General features: G+C 33.6%; 1 pseudogene; it reads left to right on the top strand.

Moving 5' to 3' along the window:
- Window positions 1-3,169: 3,169 nt before the first annotated feature.
- Window positions 3,170-4,979, top strand: LOC125851120 (peroxidase 44-like; annotated as a pseudogene).
- Window positions 4,980-10,107: the final 5,128 nt, after the last annotated feature.

Here is a 10,107-nt window from a genome sequence, read left to right as displayed (position 1 = left end):
TTCCGAGGACCAAACCTTTTATTGTATTTAATCTTTACTTTTCAGATATTGTATGTGTTAAATGTTTTACGTCCCAATCACTCTTGATGTAATAGATGACTTTGAAACTACTTAGACTTCCGCTCGTTTTTAACATCTATTTATGATATGACTGTCTTTTGAACTCTTTAATTCTATTATCTTGTTTATACATGCTAAGTGGTTTGTGTAGAGCCTCTTGGGGTCCTATACGCCATGTCACGTCTAGGGTAAACTTTAGTTCGTGACACCAATTTATCAATTCAAGACTCTTGGTGGTATACATATTTTGTCAATCCTTGAACAAACTTTGCCATATTTGCTAGATGTTCCTCCAGGGATAAAGTATCATTTACCATTGCTTGCATTATTATTGGGGACGTAAAAGAGTAGCATGGATTGTCACACAAGTTGATCTTCATTGACTCACATTACGAGATGCGTGTGGAGAGGATTCATTAGTTGAATCATAGTTCTTCTTTGTGGTAGAGTTCTTAGTACCAGAGCACTCAAGTAGAGTTAAGGTCTTCTTGTTCTTTTCACCAATACTACTTTCTCCTTCTGAAGCATTTGTGGATGACCTTGACCCTTTTGGAGTTAAAGATCCAAAAATAAAAGTTAATGTGGACGACACTTGAACTGTTTGTTGTCCCGACATAGTGACCTTCCACCTCGTAATAACTCCAAAACTTTCGAAAGTAACACCAAGAATTCTAACTACTTCAGTAGATCTAGAACTTGGAGTTAGCAACCTTAGAGGTAGTTGATTGAGTGTTTAACTTTTTGGAAGTCATTTCAATATTCTTTGATGCTTGAAAAGTTAAGAAGAGAGGTAGAGATTGTTCCACTAGGGTTCTAGAATTTGTAGACAATAGAATCCGCGTCCAAAAATAATAATAAACAAGAATGTAAAGTGTTGCAACAATCGTATTTATTAGATTTCAAATATGAACATTACAATCTCTATGAATCATCGGCTTCGTCTTTTTAAATATACTTTCAAGGGCCATTGAGCTTGAAATTGAATCTTGAACTTGTTCTTAACTTATACTTGAGTTCGAGGGCTTTTGAGCTTGTTCTTGAACTTGAATGCTTGAATTCTTGAACTTGTAGCTTATAGAGAAATCTATGGCGTTTGATCCATGAGATTTTTCTGACTTCTTGTTAGAATTCTGATCCGTTTTATGAATTGTGAGGCTTCTATTTATAGTTGTAAAATTGAGGAGTTATGTTTAGGGGTGTGCAAAAACTGAACCAACCAATAAACCGAACATAAAACAATGTTATTGGGTTAATGGGTTAACGGATTTTTAATGGTTTTATAAAAAAAATACTATTGGGTTATCGATTTTTAGTATAGGGTTATTGGGTAAATCAATAACCCTTTAAGACGATAGTAAGTTACTACTATACCTTTCATAAATATTAATAATTTAACATAATTAGACACTATATCAGTACTCTACACTACGGTCTACACAACTCACACTTCATAGTTCTTCTACTTCACATCAGAAATTCCATATTATATTTTGGTTGAAACATGTAATTGTAGCTTTCATACTACATCTACTCTTATTGATGCAATTTCTCATTATATTTCTTGTTTTACTGTATCAAAGCATTTATAGTTGATTTGTTTGTCTCACTATATCGTGCCAAATTGTTAGAGAAGTGAGAAATCATATATTTATTTTATAAACATTTTCTTATAAGGTAAATAGAATACTTAACCGTTTATGACCAAAAATTCGATAAATAAAAAATTGATAAACAATATCTTATTGGTTTAGCGTACGTAAAAACCGAAAACCGATAAACCGAACCAATAATACATAAAATCGAACCGAACCGACTGATGCATACCCCTAGTTATGATTAAAAAAGATTTCCCCTTCGCCAATCAGATTTAAGTGACATGTCTATTTAGCTTTAGCAAAGTGGACTCATTATTTGTAGCCCAAATTACCGAAATTAGACTTTTAATTAAGCCCACATTTGTTGAACTTCAATAATTAATCCAATTATATTCATTTTGACTAATATATCTTTAATTGAATATTATTAGAATCATTATATAAAATTTATATCTAATAAGTTTTAAATGATTACCATGGGAACTTTAAAAAAATACTTTTTTAGAAAGCCTTTGGGGTTTACGGACTAATTTATATTTAACAAGACTTTGAAGTGGAGGTTAAGATAATAAGTTCATGCAATTAAATATTGGGATAAGGGTCTGAAAAATATCCAACTTTGGTCGAATTTGCTCTTGCGATACTAAACTGTCATGAGGATCTATTACCTCTCTAGACTATTTAATAGTGTTTTTTTTATCCCTGAACTATTTAATAGTGTATTTTAAAGCTATATATGTGTCCACGTGGACACATTACTATTTATAATTTTACATTATTTTTTATGTCCATGTGGGCAAATATATATGTTTAAAATACGGTATTAAATAGTCTAGGGAGGTAATAGGTTCTCATGAAAGTTTAGTATCGCAACAGCAAATTCGATCAAAGTTAAGGTATTTTTCAGACCCTTATCCCTTAAATATTTAAAGATACTCAACAAAAATGATGCCGGTCGTCTGATATGTAACATTTGTTCATACAATAAAATTTTTAACTTCTTTAGGAACAAATGCAATTATTAAGGATATCTTATCATGTTCTTGAAACAAATACTTCTTTCATTTCCGCATGAATATATATATATATTTAATTTAAACTTTTCACAAGACAATCATTAAATTAAATAATAATTTTGTAAATTTTACATGTTTTAATTTAAACGCACAAGATTTTTTCCTTGTTTTCAATTTAAAAGTACAAGATTCAAAAGTCTTATTTTTGTTTGTTAAACTATGTGTCAAATCAAAATCATACTAACACATTATTAAGAACGGGAAATAATATTCTTGAACCAATGTAATTAATCTCATTATATCTTTTTGTCTTAAAATAGTTTTATTATTATATACGTGCCGTCGTGCATCCCACTTATGTTTAACTTGCAAAGCTCCAACATCTCTATTGTATATGGAATCTATATATGTATAAATACCTTTAGAAAGGCCTCTCAATTGATTAAATTTGATTTTGAATTAAGTGCTATAATTTGCTTAATTAACACATTAAATTAAATGGAGAAGAAGATAATACAACTCTTGTTTATATGTTGTATTTTTCATGAACTTATTATTGTGTCAAGTGCACTTCAAGTTGGTTTTTACGCTCAAAAATGTCGTGCAGCCGAAAGTATTGTGCAACAAGAAGTGCAACGTTCCTTCTTTACTGATCGTTCCATCACAGCGGCCTTGCTTCGGATGTATTTTCACGACTGCTTTGTCAGGTACGTAATAATATTCTTTCTTCTGCGTGTCATATACACAAAATTTCGACCTTTCAATTCTTGCTTTGGTTCAATTAATTGTATGTTTCTTGGACGGGTTAATTGGGAATAAATCTACTTGTCATAAAGTTTTTTGCAAATATATTTTTTTATTATTGAAATATCAGAATATAATTATATGTGTGATATAATTAAAGGTGTCAAATAATTGGATTAGATTGACGACATATAGAAAATGAATCAAATTGCAATTCACTCACTTTCTCATTTCTTATTTGTTTAATAATAATCTTCCGAAATTGAACATTTGACTCATATAAGGTTGTGGTGAATGTGCTCAACAATTTGGTACGTGGATATTTATCTTTTATTCATATTTGTATGAGTTAAAATAGATTGACACCTATATTTATCCTTAAAGTGATCCAAGTTATTAAAGTATAATTTGAAATTGCCGACTCTACATATAACAAATTCTGCTATTTCCTAAGTTCTTTTTTTTATTTTTTAAAATTATTTTAATTTTTTTAACAAAGTAGTGATCTCTAAATTGATTGTCTCGTAGAGTTTGGTACATTATGTAAAATGTTCTTCCTCTATCTCAATTTGGTTTTCTTGATTTGATTGGATATTTTTTAATCTAAAGATACATATTCTTTAATACTGTGGTCATACTCATGTCGAGTTGTCAAATTAGGATACAGAACTAAAAAAGAAAATAAGATAATTGTAATAACTTTGTTCAGGGTTGTGATGCATCAATACTGATAGACTCGAAGAACACTGGAAACAAGCAATCAGAAAAAAATGCGGGACCAAACTAATCAGTAAGAGGATATGAGCTTATTGATCGGATTAAGAGCCGACTAGAGTCTGCATGCCCAACTACTGTCTCCTGTGCAGATATCATAGCATTAGCTACTCGAGATTCAGTGGCATTAGCTGGAGGACCTATGTATAACATCCTCACTGGGAGACGAGATGGGCTTGTCTCAAATCCAGCAGAAGTTAACTTACCAGGACCAAGTTTAACAGTGCAAGAAGCATTAAAAATTTTCACAAACAAAGGGTTTATCCTGAATGACATGGTGACTCTTTTGGGTGCCCATACCGTTGGAATTACACATTGTAGTCTTATTCAAGATCATATATCTAGATTTGACGGGAGTATGGATCCTAACTTGTTCACAAGACTTAGTACTTGTGCTGCAAGGAATAGTGATCCCTCAGTTTTTGTAGATTAAAGCACGTCGTTTATTGTGGACAATGAGTTCTACAAGCAGATAAGGTTGAAGAAAGGGATCTTAAAAATTGATCAAGAACTTGCATCAGATAGGTCAAGTGCTGGGATTGTTAATAATTTTTCTACAAATCCAAAAGCCTTCCAACAGGTTTTTGCAAATGCATTGATCAAGTTAGGGAACACACAAGTTCTTGAGGGAAAATTTGGAGAAATTAGAAAAAATTGTAGAGCGTTCAACCCTCCTCAGCCGAAAAAATGTCAGCCTCTCCCTCCTAGAAAGAGCTTTCACCCAAAGAAGTCAAAGAATCCTCCACCTCGCAAAGGATCAAAGTTTTCAATTCCATTCCTCGCCCCTTAATTAATAAGCCTCTAAGATTCTTCATTATACCCATAACATTCTACTTATATTATTGCAAGCATGTTTCTAATCTTTTGTCTTTTTAACCCACTGATTTTTTTTTATTAGCTCATTGTTTCGGTTGATTTCATGTTTAGCTCACCAAAAGAAAATAGGCATATATAATACAATAAGTGTTCCCTTTAACTTGAATTCAATGGTCATTTATGCCCTCCAATTTTGTGTGTGCATAAATACACGCTTAAATTTGTATAAAGTTGAACCAATAGACACATTTTGTCTTATGTGGTGTCGTACATGGTAATTTTGTGTCATACGTGTCATTCTACATGATTGTTTTGTGTCCTACGTGGTGCCCTACATGTATTATGCCAGTAGGACACTTGTGTCTACTTGTTCAATTTTATAAAAGTTTAAATGTCTACTTGTGTACACCGAAGATTGAAGGGAATAATTATATCCTGAAGTTAATTTAAATGAGATGTTTATGTATTAGTGTGTTTTTTTCTTCTAGTGTTGTTTGTTCTACTGGTGGAAATTCTTGCACTTCTGTATGTTAGAAGGAAAATATAGTGTTTTAGTTTGCGATTACTGGATTAGGCTACTCGCTATTTCATATTTTCTCCATTTCTTCCAACTTCTACTAGGTGGATGACAAGCATTCCGTTATAATATGTGTTATATAAATTAAATTAATTAAAACAACGCTTCAAACAACAATTGTAACAGTTGAATTGCGATCTTTTGTCTATACATAACAAAATATCTAGAAAAAAAATTTAAAAAGTTTAATATTTGAAGTTTATCTTTGTCTTTTTTTAAAAAAATTTAATTACCAGATGTACCGTGCCCGTGCTTAGCACGTGCCCAACAATTTGAGAGAAAATTTTCAATCTTAGCTAGGAAGTGTGAGCTTTCATTTGGTTATCAATTTTCTTTGTTATCTTCTAAATAAAATTACTCACTACATACATTTGATGAAAGTAAATAAAAAATTATAAAATATTTACAGTAAGAAAGATGTATTAGCATGATTGTAGGAGTATAATCATGATTATAGTAAATCATGATTTTAGGGATCCATATCATTGTAGGGATTCATAATAAGGGAATATATCTTGTTATACATATATATTTGTTTCCTAGAATAAGTAGATGTCTTAGTAAGCACATACTTGTGTATACTTTTATATTTTCAAGTTGTGAAGGCAAGTTATATATAAATTTTATGTCTGTCGTTGTTGACACCCAATTTTGACCCTCTACAATTGAATTAATCATCAAGCCTCTTCAATATCAAACGATTTGTAATAATTAGTTTTATAAATTGAAAATATTTTCAAAATATATTTAAGTAATTTTGTCATTATTATAACTTTTAAATAATACGTATGTTTTATATATATATATAATTAGTACATTTTATGAATATTTGAAAATCATCTTTAAAAGATTTTATTTTTTTACCTGACTATTTTGTCAATTGGTTTAGTTAATCAATAGTTTATGTTTTGAATTATTAAGTTTATAATTAAGCTAATTATTTTATTTTGTTAAGCTTAAGAAACTCGTTAGTTAACTAATGTTATTTCGTCTTATTTAATTTTTAACTAAATTCAGTGATTAAATCAAAATTGGCTATCTTTTAAACTTAAATTGGCTAGAGTTGAAATCTAAATGGCCAATTCCCAATAGAAATTTGGCTACATCTTCAATCTAAATCCAAATCCAAATCCAAATCCAAATCCAAATCTTCTTATTCCTATTTTAACCATCCACTGAAACCGATTTTGGGCCATCCTGATCGACCCAATTCCATTCAACCCAACCCACTTTTCAATCAGCAAAGACCCAACAAAACACCAATACTACAGCGATCCAACAACGTACAATATATATGAAACTATACACCCACCCATACTCATCTTCTTCTTCGCGAGAACATGAAACCAGAAACGACCCAAATCCAGACGAACCTGACCGTAATCCAACAGCCTTGCGAACTCAGTCCAGCAACGCGTGCCCAACTCGTTGTGTTATCGTTTCTCCCTTATCCGTTCGTACCTAGATCATTCTAGAATCGAGGTGTCATCAATTCACACCTCTTGCCCCTTGAATCAACGACTCAATTCATTTTTGTGTTGAAGTTTGTTGAAGGAACCAGAATTTAAAGCTGGCAACTTTATCTCCTCAAGGAATTTGATTTTCAAATTCCTCCAAGTCATCCTTATCCTCACCCGATTTCCCCCAATCTATTCTGTTCCCCCACTATAAATGCTCTTGTTCATTTACTGTTATAGGGGGAGGGGAGATTTTTTCGACCATTTAAAAACACAAAAAGAATTCATCCAGAAATAGAGCTTTAGACAGTCGAAAAGCATTTCAGGTTTAATAAACTTTAAAGGAAAATATCATATTTCTTGTTGTTGTTTTCGAGTCATTCGTGTTGGGTATATAGCAAGAATTAATGGGAAATTGAGGGAAGATGAAAAGAGGAATTTGAAAAGATTCTTTTATGCTTTAGTAAAAGACATTTCTCCCTCATTGGTGGTGGAAAGAAAAGTTAAAGTGTTTAAATAGAGAAACACTTCTAACAGTTGTTAAAAGGGTTGGAAAGAGGGATTCCCCTCACATCATCGTCGTCGTCGCTCGCTCAGTTACGACTTCGGCTTAGGAAACTGATCGATCGAGAGATTATTTTTTGGAAATTTTTTGTTTTAATCATTTAGTGAATGTCACGCCCAAAACTACCCCCAGGACACGTACACGGGACCAGGATCACGAGTGACGCCAAGCTAACCTACTGGCATATCATAAGCATACTAAAGTAAACTGAAGTAACGAAATAATGTGAGGAAGCTAAATCATCATTTAAACTGAAATGATGGGGAATACCCATAAATTGTATGAATATATGAAAGCTGAGAGTTTAATAACAACTGAAAAGTCAAACTCAAATACTAAAGTTGAAACTAACTATGTCTAAAAATAAGCTTCTAACTGACTAGAAGTGTTGGGACATGCCCCATCTAAATCTAACGAATACTAAAACCAAAGACTAAACGCAGAGGAAGTTATTCATGTCAATCGTCCTTGAAGAATTAGGACTCACCACTGATGCTGCTAAAGTGAAGATCGGGAACCGATCTATGAGTGATCTGGAAGCTGAGAACCTGAACCTACATCACGAGAAGATGTAGCGCAGAGTATGCGTCCATACTTGAAAGGTACTGAACATGCAGGATATAATAAAGCTGAACAATAATCATAATTGAACCAAAGCATATATTTGAGCAATGATAAGAGATAAGCATGACACTAAACTGAGAATACTGAACATGAAATAACTGAATACAATGACCAAGTTTATTAACATGCTGAAACTGAATACTGAACTGTGACTGATAACGTGGTCAATGTAATAGAATCTAACTATAAGGGAGCTACTTATAACCGACATAAAACCACATGAGCTAAATGTGGAGTCCGATGTATACGCCCCATCGAGAAGACCCAATATACCCCGCCAGAGGTATAGAGGCATGACTGGCGTGATCACTAAAATGATGGCCACAGAGGGGACTTACAATCTACAGGGCACGTAGTTCTGGGACTTGAGGGTGACTTACCCTAGTCCACTCGGTATTAAGCTTCTCCTAATTGATTATGTAGTTAACAATTTATGACTGAATTTTTGAAATACTGACATGCTAACTGAAAAATGCAATATTAATGAACATGATAATGAAACATTCAAATCTGAAGCATGTATATCTGAAATATCTAACCTAGTTTGTGTAATTCATGAAATAAAAGAACTACATAGCTAGGGTTCTAAAATTCATAAAGGAAACCAAGCAATAACATGATAATCTGATTTGGGATCATTCTAACATCTAAAACCCAATAATCTCTAACATTCAAGAAACCCTAGGTTTAGATAATATTAAGGGAATCAAGATTCTGAGTGAAATCTAGGGACCTAATGGGTGAAACGAACCCACTATTGAGATCCCACATACATGGTGAAGAATTCCACAGAGAAGTCTTTTGATTTCGGGGTTGAAACGAATGAAAACATGTTGCGTTCTTGAAGTAGGGCTACTCAACTTTTTCTCCTCTTTTTCACTAGTTTTATCGATTTCTTGGAGAATGAATTGACTATGGTAGATTCTAATTAAGTTACTAGGCTTAAATTGACTGAAACGACGTAATTTAGGGGTTAAACGACGTAATTTAGGGGTCCAACACATAGGAAAAAGACCAAACAACCCATGACTTAAAGGGTGTTAGGGCCACCGACGGGACTGACCGATGGACCGTGGATAGACAAACGGTCCGTGCTAGTCAACCGTCGACGGGGTTCAGGGAGTTGCTGTCGAGGGGTCTGATCCACGGTCCGTTGCATGACCTATGGTCCGTGGGTCGACACTTAGAATAATTTGTAGGCTGATTCTGGGGAGGGTTGCACGTGGCCATCCATGGACCACCAGAACGGACCGTGGGTCACCCTACAGTCCATGTGTGGCAATTGTGGGTTGCACATGCAACTTCTGAAAAGTCTGCAGTTTGGTTTTCTAGGATACGGGGTGTTACATTATCTCCCCCTTGGGAACATTCGTCCTCGAATGAAGTCTAACTAGCTGAAAAATGGAGGGAAAGAGCTGCAAACCCTACCACAAATTTCTAGAAGCTGATTTCTGACTGAACTAAGTTCCAAGAACATGCAAATACGCTGAAAATGCAAGTACAAACTAAAGGAACATGATACTAAGACTGAATCTGCGCATGAATGACTGAAAGACAGGAGAGGAACTATTACCTTATGCTGGAATGGAATCGGAAATAAAAAGGTGAGGATACTTGGCCTTCATGGCTGCTTCCGCTTCCCAAGTAGCTCCCTCTATGAACTAACTCTTCCACAAAACCTTAACTGAAGCGACTTCTTTGTTTCTCAACCTTCGAACCTGACGATCAAGAATCTCAACTGGTATATCTTCATAAGTAAGGCTATCCTTCATAGCCACACTTTCTAAAGGTACACTAGATGCTGGATCACCCACACACTTCTTCAACAATGAAATGTGAAAAATCGGATGTACTGTTGCTAGTTCTGTTGGCAACTCTA

The sequence above is a fragment of the Solanum stenotomum genome, unplaced genomic scaffold (genome assembly GCF_019186545.1).
Source record: "Solanum stenotomum isolate F172 unplaced genomic scaffold, ASM1918654v1 scaffold22513, whole genome shotgun sequence".
Taxonomy (NCBI): Eukaryota; Viridiplantae; Streptophyta; class Magnoliopsida; order Solanales; family Solanaceae; genus Solanum; species Solanum stenotomum.
The sequence above is the reverse complement of the archived record's forward strand: the minus strand, read 5'-3'. Positions and strand labels throughout refer to the sequence as shown.